Source organism: Gallus gallus, chromosome 6, assembly GCF_016699485.2.
Source record: "Gallus gallus isolate bGalGal1 chromosome 6, bGalGal1.mat.broiler.GRCg7b, whole genome shotgun sequence".
Taxonomy (NCBI): Eukaryota; Metazoa; Chordata; class Aves; order Galliformes; family Phasianidae; genus Gallus; species Gallus gallus.
The window spans coordinates 21,319,066-21,340,349 of record NC_052537.1 but is presented as its reverse complement, the minus strand read 5'-3'; the positions used below and the strand labels follow the sequence as shown (position 1 = coordinate 21,340,349).

The window sequence follows — 21,284 nt, the reverse complement described above, 5'->3', positions numbered from 1 at the left end:
CATGTTGGTGATACGATGCTTATTAATGACTACAGTGGTCAGTGGTGTATTGAATGTCTGAGCAGCACAGCAGAAAAATTTCCTGCTTCTCATCCATTTCCAATAATGAATATGAATATGTTGTTCACAAGTGAAATGGAGAAGGACTGTTGAAAACCATGCAGCCCAATTTGTAGTAAAATCCAATAAAATTATAGAAAAGGAGAAGAAGGAAAAAGACAGAGGAAACAACTTATGCTCCCCTACAGAATTGTTTGAACTGCTCAGCTTAGCATCTTTAGATTTATTATTCCATTTGAGCCTAAAGTTCTGTTAACAGTACATTCAGGTAAATCTAGGAGTAATGGAGGAGGAAATCGACACCATATCTGGAACTTCTCAGTGTTTAGTAGTATCTGCTTCTGAAGTTCTGAGTTTATGCACTCAGCAGATGCTATTCAACAGTCAAATTACGTTAAGGCACGAACAGTGATTTGTATTAAACTTTCCTCAAGGCACGTATATCCAAACACACCGTAGCCATTGGGGTTGGTTACATTGCTTCTCCCTGTACTTCTGCCCTAGGAAGTTGTTTCTTGTCTCCATTTTCTTACAGAAATCTCCATTCTCTCTGTCTTCTTTTGGCCTTACTGAGGAAATGAAAGAGGGAAAGAAAAATATTTCTTATTTGCAATTCTATTTTGGCTTTTTTCACAAATCTTATTGTTTATAAATGTCTGTCAGTCAGTGCTTGTGTTGTTCAGGCTTTTTTTCTTTGTGTCAATTCTACTTTTTTTTTTTTCTACTTTTGAGTAACGGCTTTTTTACTTTTGATTAAAACCTTCAGTTTCCTCTTAAATAATGTGTAGAGTATTATCAGTTTGACAGTATGTTCTTGTGCTTTTCATTTTTAAGTATATGACAGATCTATCTGTCTCACATTGGTCTTTCCTTCTACTCTTCATTAACTTTAATGACTGCTTATTTCTACCATATATTCTATGAGGTCCCGAAAGTAAATTTCTGAGTGGTATTTCATTTTCCTTCTTCCTTGAATCTTTAACTTTTATTTAAAAACATTTAAGAACTGGTGCCGTATTTTTCTGTGTTGCCACCTGGAGTAATTCCTTATTCTTTAAAATATTTTACTCAGAGTTAAGTGATTCTGTAACTCTTATTCAAATCATTTGGGGGCAAAGGATGGCAGTTTTCCAGGGTTGGAATGATTTTTTTTTTTGTAAATGTCTGAAGTTAAATATTTTTATATGCTCTTGAGAGGTTTACTGCTCCTCCACACTTACCATCTCTACCTGGAGAGGATGTACTAACTCAGCATACTTGGCTATGCTTCTGTGCCACGACAACCCTGAGCTCAGTCATTCTGTTTAAACGTTCATTCCCAAACTACTGGGAGGCTTCCTGAACAGCTCCACCTGAGATATGTCTTAAAACTGGTCTGTTCTGTGTGTGGTCACTACGAATATAAAACCTGAGTACTTCAGTCCCAGTGAATTTTTCTTAAATTTTCCTTAATAAGGAAAGTGTAGTTATTCCCATTTCACGTATGGCTCTTCATGCTTCAGTTTATAACCAGCCCATCCTTCTGGTGGATGACACACATTGACACAGATATTCATTTCTTCAACATGTATCCTAACTGCTGAAGCCTTGGGTTACTGTTCTGTCTGTACAGTTTCTATCTTAACTTTAAAAAGATCATTCTTTAAGACAAAGGAGTTCATACAGCCCAAAATTCTCAAGTTTTTAGACAAAATATGCTTAGAAATTATTGCACAAATTTAGTACGACTTTGAGTCCTTCTGCTTTATTTTCTATCTACACATCTGCTGTTTTTTTGTTTGTTGTTTTTTCTCTTGCCTTAGATGTATGGACTTTCTGTGTCTATTGTAGCAACATTCAAAAACATTAATATTGTATCTGAGGTGCCTGCTGAGTGTTTTCGACACTTAGCCTGGGAGGGGCACATATGTTAGTAATGATATCTCCAGCTGCTGCTAAATAAATCATAATGCCATCTTAAAAACATTGACAAAATAGAACCAGATTCCATATTGAAAGCTGGCCAATGTTTCACATGAATGTCTTTTGCAGAAATTCCTGGGCACCTGTTATAAGACTTACTCTTCACTTTTAATTAAAAGATATCCATGTATTTTTATTAAATACCTAAGCACAAGCGGTCATCTCTTTTTGTCTTTGGTTTCTTTTCTGTGTAAAATCATCTGCCAGGCATTGTAATCTGTGCAAAGCGTGTGGTTTGAGGGTCAGGTTGAAGTGGGGAACCTAACAGATGAAAAAATTGATGTACAATTCTGAAACTGTGCTTGTATATCCAGTGCATACAATGCCTCCTTCAAATGGAGGCACTTTTGTTTTATCTTTTTTCAAGCTGTATTGACTGTAGTCCTGTTATTTCCTGCTGGGGAAGCCTGAGTATGTGAGGGAAAAGTACTAGAAACAATACAAAATTAAAGAATGAAAACATATGCTGAGAAGGATTTTTAAATAACTACACTTGCATATTCTTCACTTTAATGTATCAATCTGAAATCAAATTCCTTCACTGTGAAGGCTGTTCTATTATTTTTCTGTTTTCCTGTTCTGTGACAAACAGGTAGGCTTCTGCCTACTGCTTAAATCTTTATTATATTGCTTTTTGTATTTTGTGTGCTTTTCACCTGTGTTACCCATCTTTCATTTTCTCCATGGGAAACTGCACAGCTATGAAAATTACCAGCAGCTTAGAGTATTCAAATTCACTGGGCAATTTTTATAGAGAATTCTCCACCTTCCTTCAGTGCTTTGCTTTCTTGGGAGAATTCACTTGACAGCTTAGAAATAGTTTTCAGTAGTCTCTTTAAGAAATAGACAATTGACTTTTAGACAATTTTTTCCCTGTGTCAGTGAGCTCTGCAGACCACAATCTGTTTTCAGCACAGATTTGGAGACAAATATGTCCTCTCCACCTGCTCGATGCTGTCCTTTGGAACAGTGCCTTCATATTGTTTTAGCCTAATAGCAAACACCAGTAAAGTAATGCTAGCTGTCTTAAGAAGGTAAAATGAGTGAGGATCTTAGGATATCCATACTTTGGAGACAAGCATGTTGTATATCAAAGTTTTTAAAACTTCCAATGTAATTCTCCCCAAGACAAAGATTTATGAAGCTGAAAGACAAATAGAAGTAAATTTTTAATGTTAACAAAGCAAGCTACATAGCTGTTACCTGTAAGGAAACAGTTTGTAATACAATGAGCATAATTAGACCATTGACTCTTCTGTACAGTGGCAGAAGTAGAATCATAGAATCAAGTAGGCTGTGTATTCAGTGGCAACCAATGCTGCTAACATTGAAGTACAATTTTCAGTGCGTAACTCTACTGTTGTGCTGAAATTCTGTATTGTGAGAGCTACTGAGAGATGGAATTAGAGAAGCAGTGCAGCACAATTGGATGTTGACAAACACTCACTCCTGAAGGTGGCTGATTCACAAAGTTGTTAGGAAACTTTATTTATCAGCAGTTCTTAGGAGACAGAGGACGCTAGTCAGGAAAACATAACCTAGCAGAAATTAGCATGTACTTGTCACTAGCCAATGGAGTGCTAGTATGAAATCATTCCAACATACCTCAGAGGTGGTATTTCATACATCTGTTAACTTAAGCTCTGTAGAGAACACTGCCAAACCAGGAGGCCCTGTGTGCTTTATGTTGAACATGCTGTATTTATTGCCTAACACCTTGAAGAAACTGTTAAAAAACTGTTTATGCAAAGAGAATCCCTGAAATTGTGCCAAAGTTAATGTTAGTGTGGGTTACAGACCATTCCAGAGCCCATAGGGCTAGAAAGCCTGCCCAAGGGCATAGGAAGGGTGTAGCACAGTTTGGAATGGATTAATATGATAAGGAATGTAATGTAATTACTGAATACTGAAGAGTAACAAAGCATTTCAAATTAAAGATAGGACTTACACTTTTTTCTCTAGTTTAAACATATGCAGTGGAGACAGCTTTTTCAAAAAAAATCTTTCTTCTTCTGACCTTGTACTGCAAGTGATTATTCTTTACAAATATTGCACAGTTAACCACCCATATTTTAGAACCCTGTTCTCTTCATTAATCTCTTTTCTTGTGGTAAAGTCCTTAAAAGCCAGTACTATAACTGTGAGCTCATTTAACATCCGTTAATGGAAGTGTATGTATATTGACAGTGTAACATAAAATGAGTCTAGAGTTAAATTTAAAGTGACTATTAAAATTGTTCCATGTGATAAATAAAAAAGGGGAGTAAAAACTGTCTGGGGCATTGTCATACACAAAGTACGCAAAACATCTCATCTGCTCTCTGGCATTAACCCAGCTGAGCCCTAGCTACCATGTAAAAAACAGATTAAACTAACATCCATCAAGGTGAAAGATAATTATTGCTTGTGTCAGACAACACCTGTTTTTGCAGCATTCCTCAACTCAGTTAAACTAGAGACATGCTGAAGCTTTCCACTGAATTTTACATTTGACAGTTCCCTGAGGCAATTGCGTCTGCAAAACACCTTAAACACCTTCACCTCTTCCTTTGTTTACATTTTGTGTAGATTAAAAATGTTAAAATACTAAACAGAAAATTTAAAATTAAGTAGAAAATCCAACAGCAGAATATGTAAAGACAGTGATGGACATTTGCTGAAAAGAGTCTACATAAAGATCTGTTGAAAGCATTCATTTGAGAATGAATTGTTTACCTTACTCACGTGAGTAATTTCACTTACCTCACTGGAAGTTTGTAAGATGGAAAGACATAGTGCCTAAAAAATGCCATCGTGCACTCTCGCTATCTTTAATTGCACTGCATAGGACGTGGAGTAAAATGTTCATCCTGTGTGTTCTCTGCATTACAGGCCCAGGGCTTCACAAGGAAGTCGTGCTTCAGATGTCCCAAAACAGTTTAGGGCTCATGGATCAAAGTGCATTCTGTTACATGACAAGGAATGATACATATGCTTGCTATAGCTTTTTATAGGTCAACTTACAGAGGGATTCGGTCTTTCCTGTTTGGTTTTGCCTTTTTGTGAGGTGTAGGATAAATTGTGATTTTGTGATCGCAATACCAGCAGAGGTCTTTTGAAATAGACTTCTTTTGAAATGCAGCTTATTTTTGCTGTAAATGGATAAAAATAAGTTGAGAACTCTAAGTCATTGGCTACTCTGCAACTGACAACCCAACTTGATCAGGTTAAATACCGAAAAGTCCAATCCAGACTGCTTATATCAGAAAGGGTCTTTTAATGGAATTGGAGTTTGGATTATACCTGATAGAAAGGCCAGGTGGATGACTGTGCCGAATGGTAGCCCATGCATGAATTTGACTGTAGGAGAAGTGCAGCCTCTGGTAGAAAATGCACATTGAGCCAAAAGGGATTGGAAGTGGATAGGAGTATATCTAATGGAGTACCAATCATCCCATTAAAAACAAAACTGCCAGCACATGGTAATCTATGACAAACCGTGTTCAAAGGGTGAAGAAAGCCTCTCTGCAAAAATGTGCTTCCCAAGAGAGAAATACAGAGGTACACAGAACAGAATGCACTGAGGTCACAGATGTGATATTTATTGGGGCAATAGATCCAGAGGCAGCACAGCATGCCTCATTGCAAAAGGAGGCAGCAGTTAACAATGATTGGTACTAGATGTTTTTAATGACACAGTACTTCTAAAGGCTGCACACAGATTTGAAAACAATCATGATCAGATGGGAAGATGTGAAACAGCTAAAATATATATGCATTAAAGGAAAAGGTGCTGCTGCAAACAAGTTGGGGTAGACAGTTGCACTACTACTGACTAAGTTTTAAGAACATCTTGTGGGAAACATTCACTAAAAGACCAGGTAGAGGTAATACTGAGTCTACTTCAACTAGTCTTAAGGGTTTTATCTGAGAGCACGTTAGGGCAATATGGCCAGCAAGGGCAGTGCTGATGCCACCCACAAAGAGGAGGGGTTGAAGGGACTGCAGTGTCACCTTTTCTTTTCAAAATTCATTTGGGGGTCAGACCTTGGTCAGCAGAGTACATCGTTAAATGAGTAACCATGCTCCTAGTAAAATTAAGAGAGCAGCAAACATAACAAAATCAACAGAGGAGACCACAAATTCATTAAAATGAAAGGGTATCTCTCTCAAACAAACAAACAAACAACAACAACAACAAAAACTAACCCAAAACTTAGTGATCTCTATCGATCCCTGAATTTTTGTTAAGATTGAAATACAAGAAAAGTAATAAGTACTGATGGAGGAAGGACTGTTAGTGACACAAGTACAAACATTTCATATAAAGGATGCTCTATAAGAACCCACAGTCTTACAATAGATGACAAGATGGCCAAGATACGTACATTTCAAAATAGTACAGTGACATCAACACATCAATTTCCAGAAACTTCAGAACTATGGATGGACAGAGACCCAAACCTGATGAGACAATACAGTAACTAGAGGCAGGAGTTAAGAGTATGCAAACAGTACGAGTGTGCCTGTGCAAAGTGTTTTGGAGACAATGCATCAATAGAGGATGAGGTCAGTGGAGAAAGCTGTCAATTATTTGAGCTGGAAATCTACATTGCTGGGAGCTGTATTAACAATACAGCTGGTACTGATTACATAAAAGCAGTACAGGAAATACCAGAAACAGAAGATAAAAAATGTCCTTTGGCTTAAATATATGAAAAAATACTTCTTTGTAGTTACAGTGACAACTGTGGAAGGTCTAGAGCATTGCTTTACATTTATTTTAACATACAAATTCTGTGTTTTGAATGATGTGCTTAGAGCATGGCTCTGTTACATTGAACCAAACTAAATAAAAGGTGCAATTGATGATTAGAGAAGTGCAATGAGATCAGTGTGAGGAAGCAAATAATTAGGTCCTATATGATGTTTTTTGCGCATTTTATTTTTCAGACAAACCTGAGTACAGACCTAACATGCGTTCTCTCAAATCCCAGACATAAAAAAACAACATTGTTACGGTTATGAAACATAATAGTCTTAGCCCTGAGTTTATAGCCTAGAAGTGAGTGCCAAGTCTATATTTCTATCTGTGTTAACACTTTAACCTCTAATACTATCTGAAATGATTGAAAACTGGTAGAGAAAAACCAAATCCCTACGCCAACAGCCAACTTGAAGAACAAATAATTACAATTAGCTGCCAAAGAGGAGATGATCACAGCTGGATCCTCGTTGACAGAACTGGCCCACTGCTCGTGTGCACCAGCTGAATGCCATGTAACAAACCCTCACCCATGTGTCTGCATACCACGTACTTGAGTTGGTATCAGTGTTGAACATGGCACTATATTTATCTTACAGATTTTTTCTGATCCACAACTTCCAGATACCTGCACAGCTAAAACCTTTTTATAAAACTCTCACCCTCTCATATCTCAGTTCTAAGATATCTTTCTGTCTGGTTTTCACAAATTCAGTTTTTCCATGTTCATTTCCATTCAGAAAGACAGCTAAAACCTTTATTTTCCTACCCTGTTATTTCACTCATCTCTCTCTCAGAGCCGTTCTCTGCGTAGTGTAAGTCAGTGTAAATGATTTGTCTGTGAAGGAGTTTCATAGCTTTATCTGAGCTTCTCATTCAGCATCTAAAGGTCGACTCCTATTTTTAACCCATTAATAATGCCAGTATCTATTTTCCACTTGTTACATTTTCAAAAGAGCACCATAGTGCTTTCATCCATATATTTGGCAGAAGCGTCATTAAGAACTTCTTTAGAAGTGCAATCTATTTATCTTCATTACCCTTAGATACAATGCCTACACAAAAATTGCCATCAACAGACCACTTGGGGTCCCGAGATGCCTGTTCCTCAAGCTGATGAGTATTGCTCTGATGTTCTTTTGAAAAGCTCTCTCTGTAATTTGTTCTCTTTTATGTAACAATAGAGCTCTTCGGGGCAGGGACTTAGGGATTTCTTCTCCTCTGTATTTATGCAGCATTATTAGGACGAGCAGATAATAGATGCAAACAGATTAACAATTAATAAAACTGCATTCAAAAGCATGACTCCCAGAAGCCAGGGTTATTTACCACTATCTTATACCTTATGGACAACTACACACAGGGAGTTACAGCGAATAAGTGGAAGACTTAACTTTTACATGATCAGCTAGCTATCACGAAATCCTGACCCTTCTTTAGCACCAAGCAGGGAGTTTGTGTGTGATTACATACATCATGTCTGAAAATGGACTTTAAAAAAGCCTGTAGCATAGCTCCAAGCACCATACTCTGCACGTTCCCATGTATTTGGCTTCTGCTAACTCCTGAATTTCCATGGCACTGCTTCCTTCTAAACTTTCTCCCTCCTAATCTCTTAAAAATGCATGCATCAACACAGCAGTCTAACAAGCCATCTTAGGGACTGATTTGATTGATGTTTCTGTAATAGGTTGCCAGTACAAGTCCTACAACAAATTAGAAAGAAATGGGAAAGCAGCAGCACACGCAGGGTCTACGGAGCAAGGGTCAACTTCCTAAGTCTCACAGAGGGTTCAGTGTTTCGGTTGGAGAATGGGTTTGATATACTGTTTTGAACTTCCCAGAAGGAAGACAAGGGAATGTGAAGGATTAAACACATATTGGTCATCACTGCAAAGGTAACAGCAGCCTCAGGGAGCTGGCAGCAAAATATTTCCTGTGCATTATTGTTTCAGATGCCAGGGGTAACTCTCCCTGCTTAACTCCCAACAGCTCCTCCCTGTCCACCATCAGCCTGGATGAACCCCACAGAAGCGCTGGGCTATGGGGGCTATGTCAGGGTGTTCTGCAGGAACAGGCCCTACCTGGAGTACTGCATCCAGTTCTGGAGCCCCCAAAAAAGGACATGGAGTTGTTAAAGCATGTCCAGAGGAGGGCCACCCCTACAAGGACAGGCTGAGAGAACCGGGGCTCTTCAGCATGGGGAACAGAAGGCTCTAAGGAAACTTTAAAGTGGCCTTCCAGTACCTGAAGGGGACCTACTGAAAACCTGGGTAGGGACTTTTTATAAGAGCATGTAGTGACAGGATGAGGGAAAATGGTTTCAAACTAGAAGAGAGTAGATTTAGACTAGCTATAAGGAAGAAATTCTTTACCATGTGGGTGGGGAGACACTGGAACAGGTTGCCCAGAGAGGTTGTGAATGTCCCCTCCCTGGAAGCATTCAAGGCTAGGCTAGATGGGGCTATGAGTCAACCTGGTCGAGGGTTGTGTCCCCGCCTACAACAGAGGGTTGGAACGAGATGATCTTAAAGGTCCCTTCCAGCCCAAACTGCTCAATGATTCTGTGAATGTCAGCTGGTGGGGAAGGGTAACTTTATCCCTTGTAAAGTTCAGCAGGTTGTGAATTCTCTGCTGCACGGGGGGTACACAGAAACAATGAACAATTCAACAGATTTATTTATTTATTTTCAACATAGAATGGCTATGGGAGCATACAGAATGTTCTTGCTGTAGGTCAGGCCTGCACATGGAATCTCATCGGGTTATTGGCCTTTGAACAGTGACCCAGTGCCTCACCGTCCGTGTCTTCGTGTACTTTAGGACACCGTGGCACATGGGTGAGTCCCAAAGCCGAAAAAATATTAGGAGAAAGCAGCCGCCATCACTGACGGGGCCCCCTGGCTAACGAGAGGGTCAGATCCAGCTGGATTCCACCCCCAGGTGCGATGCCGTTTTCCAGAGCACGCTCCCAGCACGCCCACGCGCCGCACCGCTCCCTGCTCGCGGCGGGCCGTTCTGGTGGGAGCGCGGCCGTTAGCGATATTAATGCGGGCCGTGCGCAGGTGCTCGCGACAGGTGCAGGCGGGCAGTGCCCAATAGCGGGCGTCCCGCGACGCACTGTAACCGGCTCAGCCTCCTTCTATCACTATACTGACGGGGGGGCTTCCTTTGCTGCAGGCGTCGCCGGGCTCCGGCTCTAAAAAGCGACTGTCTCCTCCTCGCAAACGCTGCGCAGTTTTGGTTTCCTTGGGAAGTGACGTAAGAAGACGGCGGGACTGCTAACCGCAGGTACGAGATGCTCACTGGTCTGATTGTAGTTAAGCGGCTCTGCGGTTGGCTCTGTGCGCCTGTTGCTTATCGTTGTTTGCATCTGTATAACCCGTTAATTGCGCGATCGGGAGCTCGGCAGCTCCCAGGGCACGGCCACAGAGGGTGCAGCCGTTCGGTAGCGCCGAGCGGTGGCTGCCTCACACCTGCCCGTCCGAGCGGTGGAGCCGGGGCGGCCCGCACGGCTGCAGGGTCAGACCTGTGTGAGGATGGAGGGGATGGCTTAGAGGCACAGCTATGCTATTAGGCCTTGGTGCTGAATTCTGGAAAATAAAGTACTATCAAACATCTTTAAGCTGGTTTGGGAGTTTTCTGGGACTTGAATTTGTTGTACTGCCATTGTTCAGCTGATGGATAACTTTGTTTTAGTTAGCTTTGTTGCAGAGGTGACATGAAATGTAGTATTGTTAGTGATTGTTACAGCTACAGTAAGTATGGAACTACAGTAGCTAAACTCTGAGTTGCTTTTTCCACTCTTTTCAATGGAAGGAAGTACTGAGTGACTGTAGTCCCACACATCTTTGTGCAGTATTATTATTTTTGCAGGTAATTTACAAGAGGCTGAGCAGTTGCAGGGCTTCATTGGTCATCTGATGGTGCTGCAAGGCCTTGTTTGAACCCTATGTAGTATGCAGTTATCACCTAAGGTGGTCAGGAATCTTTGTCACTTGTTTGTGCTGGTGAGTTATGAAACTGATAGTGAACTTGAAGTATGGGATATCTTGCAGAGTCTTAAAAATCATTTTTAAAACCTCAAAATATTCTCTAAGTTGCGTTGGCTGATGGCTCTGAAGTTGGTAAAGCGTGAATTGAGACTGCTCTAGAATTTTAGTAACCCCTAAGAAGGGATTTAACAGTGGAGTGCAAGCAGGCTGAAACTTAGGGTCTGTAAGGAGCATCACTAAGAACCTTAAATACTCTGTAGTCTCTTCCCGTTCCTATTCTAGCCGCCACCCCCCCCCCCCCCCCCCCCCCCCTTTTTTTTTTTTTCTCTCTTTAAGGATATAAGTGAGAGAGAAGTTAGGAATGACTGTGACAACCTTCTTCCTTTTTGGGGGGGAAAAAGATGATTTCAGCTTCTCCATAATAAAGAGAATTCAGCATGAGCATAAAAATGAAATTGCAATGCAGGCAACTGTGTGAATTCATGTGTGCAGTGTATGCATTTTAACTAACTTTATCTGTGAACTCCCAGCCCTGGAGCCTATTTGAAATAAGATAGGAAGCTTCAGTCTTGTCACAAATGCAGCTACAACTTGTCCTGGGGAAGCCTTCGTAATGGGGTCAGGTAAAGTTCAATGAACTACCAAACCAGCACTATTTCAGAAATGCTAAGGTGCTCTTTCCACTGATCTCTCCACTCTCTCTGGCTGTTATTAAACTGGTAGTTTTTACAACATCAATAAAGAACTTTCCTACCCAATTGCCCCAGACAAAGGCCTGAAAGCTAGGTTTAAACTATGAAAACTTTGTGTTAGGTTCATTTAGATTGTTTTGCTGTGTCAAATACTCACTTGAGTTCAAAAGTTCACATGAACCATGAACTTTGTCATTTCACAGCAGGCAGTTCTACAAATACAACCTGAAAGTGAAAAAAACTCCTAATATTTAGGGTGCATTTGTTGTTGGGTACAGAATATGCTTGGAGTTCTGTGTTTGCGGAGTTCTGTCTGATTTAAAGATGTTTTTAACTCTAAAAGAAGGAAAAAAAAAACTAAACACAATTAAGTCAAATAATTCCTTGATCCCTGACCTTTTAGGCTTTCAAACCAACACATATTCAGTGTCTAATCATTACTGCACAAACTAAACCCAGCTAATCTTCTTAATAAATTGTGAAGTCTTGTGTGTCTCATGGTTTCAATGATGGCTTTTCTCCCTGTCTGGAACACTGTGGAATATCAAAACAAATGGGTCATGGCTTCACGTATTTGTTTAAGGCTTGAATCTATGTCATCTCATGATACGGTCTTGAGTTGAGCAGGTTTTACAAGTGTGTGTGAAGTAGAAGACCATTAGGAATGAAAAATCAGTCGATGCAGTTTTCACGTATTTATTAGGTAAAAACGGATCAGCAAAAACAGTTTGTGCAGAGCTGCTTTTTAAATGTGGAAACTTAACTGTCTGAGGAGCCTGTAATAAATTCAGCCTCTTTTCCATGAAAAGGAATTCTTTATGCCTACTCTCCTTGTATCTAGTGGGTCTGGAGACTCGATCTATCAGGAGTAAGCAGCATTTTATTTCAGACTTAAATTTGACATAAAAACTACAGCTTTAAATCTGCCATCCTCAACTGTTCAGAAGTTGTGATTCAGAGAATTGCTATGTCTGTCTTAAATAATTAATCCGTGACATCTGAACTGTACTTTTTTTTATTATCACACATATTTCGTGATTTTTTTATATTAGGGAAAAGCTCAAATTTTTGGAGTGCTCCTCATGCTGTGTGAGAACTGGGACTTTGTTTTGAGGGCTTGTCTTATGGTTACCACACTCTTGGAAACCCTCATCTAAGGAAAATATCAACTAATTATAGAGGGAGTTTTCTATTTGTTTTGTTAAATTTGCTACATTTGGTCACTGTATGAGGCACGTGTTCTTGGCAGAAGGAATCATTTGATTATTCAAAATAATTGATCACTATTGTGTGACTCAGCAAAGAACAGACAAACATAAGGAAGAAATTGGCAGTTGTGTCCTTTGTGAACAACAAAGATGGGAGAATGAGGAAATGTCAAATTTGGCAGGCATCTGCAGTAGTTCGAAATTTATGGTGCTAAACCAATAGTGGTAGTTGAGATTGTGATCGAGCTGGTGATGTGAGCTGTGATTGTTGCTAGGATCACAACTCTACCTCCTGCCTCTTGATTCTGTTAAGTGGAAAAAAGTATTTGTTGTAAGAAAGCATTCATTATCTTAGGCAGTTCTGTTACGTTAGAGAAGGCTGCAGTATCTTAATGGCATGCACCTATTCCAGGAGTTGGTAGTGCTTATCTTATGGGGCTAGCTCTGCTGCGACGTGAGCTTTCCTCCTGCTTCCAGGATGTTGTGGGTTTAAGCTAGCAAAGGAAAAGCAGAAAAGCTGATTTTTCCAGAATACCCACGGTGCATCTCAGTGGCGATAGCTTCTTATTAGGGCCGGTAGGAAGTATTATATACCACAGACCTCCTCTAATGGTTTGTAACCAACCTAGTTTATATATATGCATGTAAGACTCTCCTCAGTCTTTCATGCTGGGTAAAAATCACACTGGTTTAAAAAAAAGATTTAAGAATTCCAGGTCCAGGTGAGGCTGTGACTTCTGCTGTCTTTTCCAGCACTTGTGCAGATGGATTGGCAGTAGGAGAGTTACTGCAGGTGAGGGCTGTGGGCAGTATCATTACCATAATTTGGTTGGTGAGTGACCCTAGAAACTGTGAGGCAGCCTAGCATCAGAGAAACCTGAGACAGCTTTAAGCCAGTTGGGCCTTCTGAAAGCTCTGTGTGTGTCTGCATAGGGATACAGTGTATGTACAGTGTCCCTGAAGTGCTGTATAATTTGAACTGAAGTTATTCCTTTTTTTTTTGCAATGTGTAGTTTTGCAGTACAAAGTCCTGTATAAATGTCTGCATGAAGGTGGTTAGCTAGTGCTGAGGCAGCTGTTCTTTGCTTCCAGTTGCTGACATTGGTACAGATGAAGACATAGGAAGGGGAGGTTATTTTTCTCCTATTCTGAACCTGGCCAGTGGTTTCTTCTATTTGGGAAGCTATGTTTTATCTAAAGAACATTCTGCTGAACCAGGCTGCAGCACTAACAATGCTTGTGCAATTAAGTACTTCAAATTTGATTAAAATAGGCAATGAAATTTAGTGTGAGCAGTATTTTTCTACCTTTGGACATATCTTGCAAAAACAGATGTTCAGAGTCTAATTCACTAACAGGGTCCTCACAGGTGAAAACTTCTTAATAGGTCTCCTGCTTTTATTATCAGTTCTCCTGAATGTTTCAGGGATGAATTTAATGTATTACGGAGTTACAGTGAGAAAACTGAAATACCAATTAAAAAAACCTCACTTTTTAATTAGAAATATCATTCTATAGGTCACCTTGGTCCTCTGTAAGTACAAATAAAACATGATAGACACAAGATTTCTTATTCAAGCTACATGAAAAAGGTCAAATTCATCTAATACCAGTCCACAAATTAGACTATGGTAATTTCTTGTATTCCTTTGACTGAAATATTGTTGGTGGTAAATACAACTAATCTTTCCTTTCAGGTTGCTGTTAACTGGAGTGATCAAATTATTTTGGTGAATTGAAATAATTCTAGTATTAGAGAAAGTGACTGACCTGGGATTGTATTCCTTGTGAATGCTTGGATTGCTAGACTTTTCTAATTATTTATTACATTTATTATAACTTATCACATCTGTTACATTTGTTAAATAATAAGCTAATTGTAACTGTCTGAATCTTTTTTCTTTTTATTTTGCTGTACAGACAGGGTATCAATGTAAAGAAGAAAGCATGATTCCTGTTTCAAGAAATACTTAAGTTCTGGTTTGGCAGTTTAGGTGTCTAAAATACAGTCCAGTCTTCTCAAGCTTCTTGAGACTTGAAGTGTTGGACAGAAAGTTTGAAACAAAAAGTCAGTTTCTGAGATTAACCTCTTACTGTCTATTTAGACATATTTGGTGGAAAGAGGTTTTCAGTGGTATTTTGGCCTTTTGGCTGTGCTTGCAAGGTAAGTAAGATTGAAAAATCATTAGGGTTATTTCAGAAACATTCTGTTTAGACTCTGTGTAAAAACATTTAAAATATTTTTGGATGACAGTGGTGGAAAACTTGTACATTTTTTTCCAAGGTGGTTGAACCACCTCTAGCTCAGTGCAGTATTACCCATATAATACAGGAGAAGTTTTGAGCTTCTTTTTGAAACAGTGTCCTCTAAGAGTGAATATTACTCTTACACTCTACCTCCATATATGTTGCATTACTTTGGTTGGATTTGTGTTACTAGAACAACTAGTCTTTTGGGATCTAACTTAAAATAAGAGCTGAACAGTAGAAAAGCTGAGATTGGCAGTGAGACCACAGAGAAAGCAGTGGTGCACTTGGTTACTGTGTTAATAGAAAGATCACAAAAGGTTGTGCTTAGAAATCTGAAAATAATGCAGTAGTATTGGTGTGCTCCCAGGAGGGAACAGGCAAGTGGCAAATAGCAGTTCCAACTGGACAGGTCTGTAGTCAAACCTTGTATGGGCAGAGACAGCTGCTGTGGTGTTTTGCCATTGTTGTGCAGGTGCAGGGAGGTGTTTCTTCTAGTGACTTGTGGAAGTGTTTGCCTTTGGAAGTGTTTACAAACACAGCAGTTTCCCTGTGAATGGCAAGGAAAAACACAGTTGAAACAGTGGAAAGAGCAGAATGATAATGGTATGGTGTAATAGTTGCAGCAAGAAGTTCATCTTGTTTTTGTCTGCCTTCTGTATTCTCTAGGGTGCTCTCTGATGTCCTGTTAGGGATACTGTCAGGAGAGGTCTTTGCTTTGACCTTAAAAAACAGTTGCTGTTTTCCTGCTAGACGGGAGTCCCTCCCAGCAGGTTAGCTGTGAATTTACATAGTTCCATCTTTGATATCCTCCTCTTTCTCAGATCAGTTAACTCACCAAACTGCGGTTAGTGAGTCTACTTCTTTGGATTGTTTGCTGGCTGCGAAGCTGCATTGCCTCGGCCTTCAACACTGCCTCCTGTCCTTCAGCCAGTTACTCGAGTGCTACCCTCTGTTTCCCTATTCTTTTTGAAACATATTTCCACTGCTAAAAACATTATTTTTACCTCCATTTTCTCATGGCTAGATGAAAATGAGGAACTGTCAGTACTGGCTTCACAACCCATAAAAGAATCTGTGCTATTGCTAGTTTTCACCACAGTTTTTTGGGGGAAGCTGTACTGTTGTAGGAGCTGTTCCTGCGCAGCTGTCTGAGGTCACACAGTAAAGTGACACTAATCGCTGTATGTTTCCACCTTGGTAGGCCGTGGATGCTGCTGGCCTGTCCTGTGCCCTGGGAGGCTATCCCAGCCCAGTACAAACTGCAGAGGCTTAACTAATTTGCTGTACTGAGAATGCTAGTGCCTTGTCAGGTCATCCACTGCTGCAGGTTTCTGATATGGCCAGCCTTGATCACTGAATCAATAGATATCTGTACAAGTGGCGGCAATTCTGTGTGTGCAGACTGACGTTTTGTTTGCCTAAAAAAAGTTTATTTCCAGGCTTTATTGCAGCTGCAAAAAAAACTTAATATAGATTAACTGCCTCCAGTGTATTTTTATACATTTCACTGCCACTCTATTCAGGCAGTGCATTTATTAAGGTCTCCGAAGGATAGCTTAAGAGCCTCAAAGCAATGTTCAGTTGGGTAGACCTTTGTCTCTGGCAGAAGTCCTGCTCTGAAATCATCTGTGCTAATAGGATCCCTTGAATCCTTCTCCAAGTCGGAGCCTTGAGATTCTCGGGATTTTGTGACGAGAATTGTCCCTACTTACAGTTGTGTCTGGCAAGTATGCTAAGCTGCCTGCAAGTATTCCCTTGTTGGTGTGTTTAGAGTAGGCTCAGCCATCCCTGCTGTGTAGCTCAGATGCTGTTTCGGAACTTAGTGTTCTGTTATGTGACAGGGCCTTGAAACTTCAGAAGGGGATAAAATAACTGAGAGAGCTCTTTAAGTAGTTGCATTTTTCCAGCATAGTCAGTGATTTTTATGTGACATTACCAACAACTTCTTGCAGACAAGTCTGGTGGGAATAGGAAGAAGAGAAGCAGCTACTTTCAAAATAAATCCATTGTATCTACAACCTCTCTTCAGATAAATCCATTATATTCAGAAAATAACTTTGATTGTACTAAGGTTTACGTCTTACTTATATACAAATCTTGTTGAAACAACTTCATATAAATACATATATGTTTGTTGGGAACAAATATTTTAATGAATAGCTTTTCTTCCACTGTCAGCTTTTGTATACAAATCCTGTCCTTACCTGTCTTTATGCTTGTCTTTTGAAGCTTTGTCTTGGATTGATAGTGAGCAGTGTTAAATGCCCACTTTCATCTTCCAACCAGAAATGAAAGATTATGCAGTGACACCTTATTAATCTATGTGGAGTGAGTATCTTTTGACTTTAAATATTGTTTATTATACAGGTCAAATGTATTGTGAAAGATAGTATTCATTTCCGAAACAAAGGCACACCTGTGTGTCATTTGCTAAAATCCCTGTGCTGTAAATCCTGTAAACTCAGGTTTTGCAAGTATTTGCTTTTTAATGTTGTGAATAAACTTACTGGTCTTTATAGGAGTTGCTTTTTAGGTTAGTTATATTAGTGGACTTCCTGATTTTATTTCTCCAAGTTAAGATAGTGATAGTGTTGTTCATGCAGTATGTTCAGTTTGTTTTAAAGTCCAAGTCCAGTCCAAGGAAATCACTCTATTTAAACAATTCACTGTGTAACCTGTAGATGGATGCTCCTCAGACTGTTTCACGTAGTGCACATTCATGAGTGACACTGATCTGTTCATCCTATGCATTACTGCGCAGACATCTGTCCTTTTTGTAGTTCTTGTGTTCTCTAAAAGCACTAAGTTGTGGCTGGTAAATCTGAGAGTTTGTGGTCATGCTGGAGAATCAGGATCTGTTCTAAGTTCAAATGATGCTGTACTTATTTCCCTTGGTGTTTGTATTCTATGTGCTTCTAGAAGGTATTTTTTTTTCCTTTAAAAATGATCTCTCTTACCTGCAGTCCTATCTATTCACTTTCATATTAGCCTCCGAAATACCAGTAAGAAATGACTGCTACTTCAGCTGTCCTATAAGTATAGGAAATATACTTCTTTCAAAAATACTACTTTAGTGGAATGGCTTTCTGTCATAAAAACACACAGAAAGCACAGCTGAGGGGAGACAGAACAGAGAAAATCTCATTTTTATGCTACCTCACATTGGGATTTGGTTATCTTCTGACACAGGTGTGCTCAGAGCAACCTTGTATTACTGCTGGTGGGTTAGTGTGAGATCCAGGATAAGTGGAGTATATGATAGCCTCGAGACTCATCTTCTATATAGAAAATTCTATGGGTTTTTTTCAATCTCAGGTTTCTATAAGGATGTTATTACAGCAGTAGGGTAGCAATAATCATTTTTGAATGAACAGCACTTGTACCTGAGGAAGAGTGTGCAAGTACAAGACTTGGCTGCAATGTACCCACTCATTCCTAGGGAATACTTGATCTCCTTGTGACGTGTGGGTTTTAGAAGAATCATAGACAACCAGGGTTTTTCAGATAGTTTAATATTTAGAGCCATGCAGTGTTATTAAAGTTAGGATTGTAATGCAGTGAAAAGACTGGATTCCTGGGCAGTATGGGAACCTTGGAAATCAGGCGTGACTGCTTAGAGAAGAGGGCAGAAGGAAAAGGTAAAAATCAAGAGCTGATGAGAAATTATTTGGCATGGGAGGATGTATTCATCATATGTCAATGGCACTTTCAAATAACAATCTACCTTTTAGATGTTCTTGCGTCTGTGATCTCTGCTCTGAAAAATCTCCTCTTGCATTCTTTCATCTTACAGCTGGAATACTGAATAAGTGACCTTTTCTGACTCAGATACATTGTTGTCTCTGACCTCTTCAAATCATGGTTTCACCTTCCTTGCTGCCAGATGCTTGACTACCTTCCATCTCCCACTTCTCTACACCTCAAAAACTGTCCTTCACTGCTAGCTGAGACTTTCCTGTTGGTCTGTTTCTGTTACAGAGCTGCTTTTCTCACCACTTGCCTCTCGGATAATTATAATTGACAGGCATTTACGTTTTATTCCACTTCAGGAAAGCAACTTCCATATGGAAAACACATTTTATTTGATTCCTGTTTTATCTGGGAACTGATCTTAGTCATAACTGTTTCTCATTCAGGGTTGCTGCTTTTCTTTCTGTATTTTCCAGCTGGACTGTTTGAGGCATAGGAGGTCAAGTGACTTGTCCCAGACTGAGTCAGTGTTGTGAATTTGGACTAAACCCAGTATCCTAATAACTCTGTCTTCTCCTCTGACCATTGCTAGACCATGCAGCATCTCTGAAAGGCTTGGCTCTATAGAAGAAAAGAAATTAAGAACACAGAGTTTGAATCATTAATTCCCAGAATGTAGCCATTGAGCCTTACTCAAATCACAATGAAAACATGTTTTTGTAAGTAAATAAACCATGTTACAGCTTTTTTAGGTTTTGAATTTGTCTCTTTTGTGCCTTCCTAAGTCCATAGTAGTGATAAAATGTTTTTTATCACCAACAAATACAGCAGGGTAAGCATGAAGGAGAAGAAATCTCTAAGTGTTTGGCCTGTCATCATGATTTAACATATTTTGGGCAGTCTGTCTCCTGTAACTGCATGCAATTGTAGTTGGGTAACTATTCCACTTAATTTGAGCATACTGCTGTTGAAAGTTTGAAGGTCAAACCCTCTTCTTTATCTGTGGTATATGCCATGTTTTTTCAGAGGTGCCTTCTGGAATGCTTAGGCTTCAGAGACCACAGTTAAAACATTTTGCTTTCTGGGAAGCCCCACAAGGTGACAGCGCTCCTCAATTTAAATGAAGTATGATTAAGGTGAAGAGAGGTTTGTGCAAGAGTGTATGCTAAATTTGGGTCTCCAATCTAAAGACTTCAGACTTGAGTTATGAGGGAGAACAAATTACGTTGCTTATGCTCTAAAGGACTTGTAGTTATTATTGGCTGGTTTCTTGTTGTGTCTTTTTTTTTCCTAGGAAACTGAATACAAAAATGACTTGTTCACAACATCATTGTAATTCCACAAGATGGAATTTCAAAGAATTCATCCCATGGAGACTTTTTAGAGGCAGAGTTTTTTTTAAGGCAGAGTTTTTAGTCTGACAGCACTTGTAGTTTGTTGTCCTCTGCCACTCAGTAAAGAAGTAATCTGCAGACATAAATCCTTTTGCTGAGGTCTTATGAAGTCTTTTTCTGCTTTGTTGTTCCTATTTGTTTGTTTTCCTCTCTCCATCCTCTGGCTCTTACTCCTGGTTTCCAGTCTGAGCTTATACATGTGCAAAGTAATGCTTTCCCATTTAAGTCTTTGTTCTTGAGCATGATGGTGCCAGGCATTGTCATCTGCATGTCTTGATGGGGCAAAGTTATTCCTCACTTCCTAAACTTATTTCAGGGAGCAGTGGTACAATTGCACTAAGGTTGTTCAGGAGACTGTCCCAGGGCAGATAGGAGGAATGAGAGGATTCAGATTAATCAGTTGAGGATCTGCAAAATTAGAGGCAGTTGATGATGTCATGTGGAATATTATATATCCTTAGCTTATTTGGAATCAGCTGTGTATAGAGTAAAGCTGCCAATGCAAGAGCCGCTGTTATGTTGTTAGTATGGCTATGGGGCTGAGCTCTGAAGGAAAACAGCAGAACTTGGCTGGCAGATAGTTAGATTTTGCTAGGTACCTGAGCTCCACCATTCTATTTCCTGTTTTCTTTTTAATAACATGCAGACCCCTGGCTGCCTCCACCTGCTTTGTTACCTCGTATATGATTAGGGCTAAATTTGTTTTTAGTCTAAAATAAATCCCTCATCAACACTTTGACTTTCATATCTGTATTACTATAAACCAGTGGCAACAGCACTCCTGATAATGCATTATGTAGTCTTTTGGAAGATCTTTAAACTACAGAAGTTCATCTGGTTTTGAAAATACCTAAATGTGATTATGTCACACTGCTTTTGATCAGCTAAAATCACTTTAGTTTTCTGGTTCTGATATCAAATGTTTTTGATGCTCAGAATTGATTCATTCATCATTGAACTGGTGTTTATCTCCCTTTAGGTGCTCTCCCCTCAGTAGAAGATCTGAGACCCTTTCACCACATACACAAATTACCCAAATATATTTTTATCAAACGTTAAATTTATTTTGTAAGCCTCTAGACAGAGGGGAGTACAGTTAGTACTCCAACTAGCACTTCCCTAAAAGCAATCATTAAAGAGGTCCAGTGTACTTTAAGATGGAATTGAAAAAATGGGCACATAAGAGATGGCGTTTACATACTCTAGGATTCCAAGGGAAATATTTCAAGTTTATCAATTCTTGTAAGATGTCTGCTCTTTGAAACTCAGTCCTTGTGGAAATTCATATT

At 39.5% G+C, this 21,284-nt stretch overlaps 2 long non-coding RNA genes across 5 annotated transcripts in view; one reads left to right on the top strand and one right to left on the bottom strand.

Annotated features, from left to right (window-relative positions):
* Nucleotides 1–276: 276 nt before the first annotated feature.
* Nucleotides 277–5,573, bottom strand: LOC121111226. Its single transcript, XR_005861025.1, has 3 exons — nt 5,500–5,573; nt 4,765–4,966; nt 277–629 (listed from the first exon to the last, which is right to left on the bottom strand). It is a non-coding gene; the product is annotated as an uncharacterized LOC121111226 (long non-coding RNA).
* Nucleotides 5,574–9,481: 3,908 nt separating this feature from the next.
* Nucleotides 9,482–21,284, top strand: part of LOC112532682 — a 69,941-nt gene continuing 58,138 nt past the window's right edge. For 3 of the 4 annotated variants that reach the window (XR_005861020.2, XR_005861022.2, XR_006939543.1), the window contains exon 1: nt 10,025–10,057. This is a non-coding gene — a long non-coding RNA (uncharacterized LOC112532682). Of the gene's footprint in view, nt 9,710–9,946; nt 10,058–21,284 lie in introns of those variants that run through there. The other variant, XR_005861021.2, reaches the window with a different exon arrangement.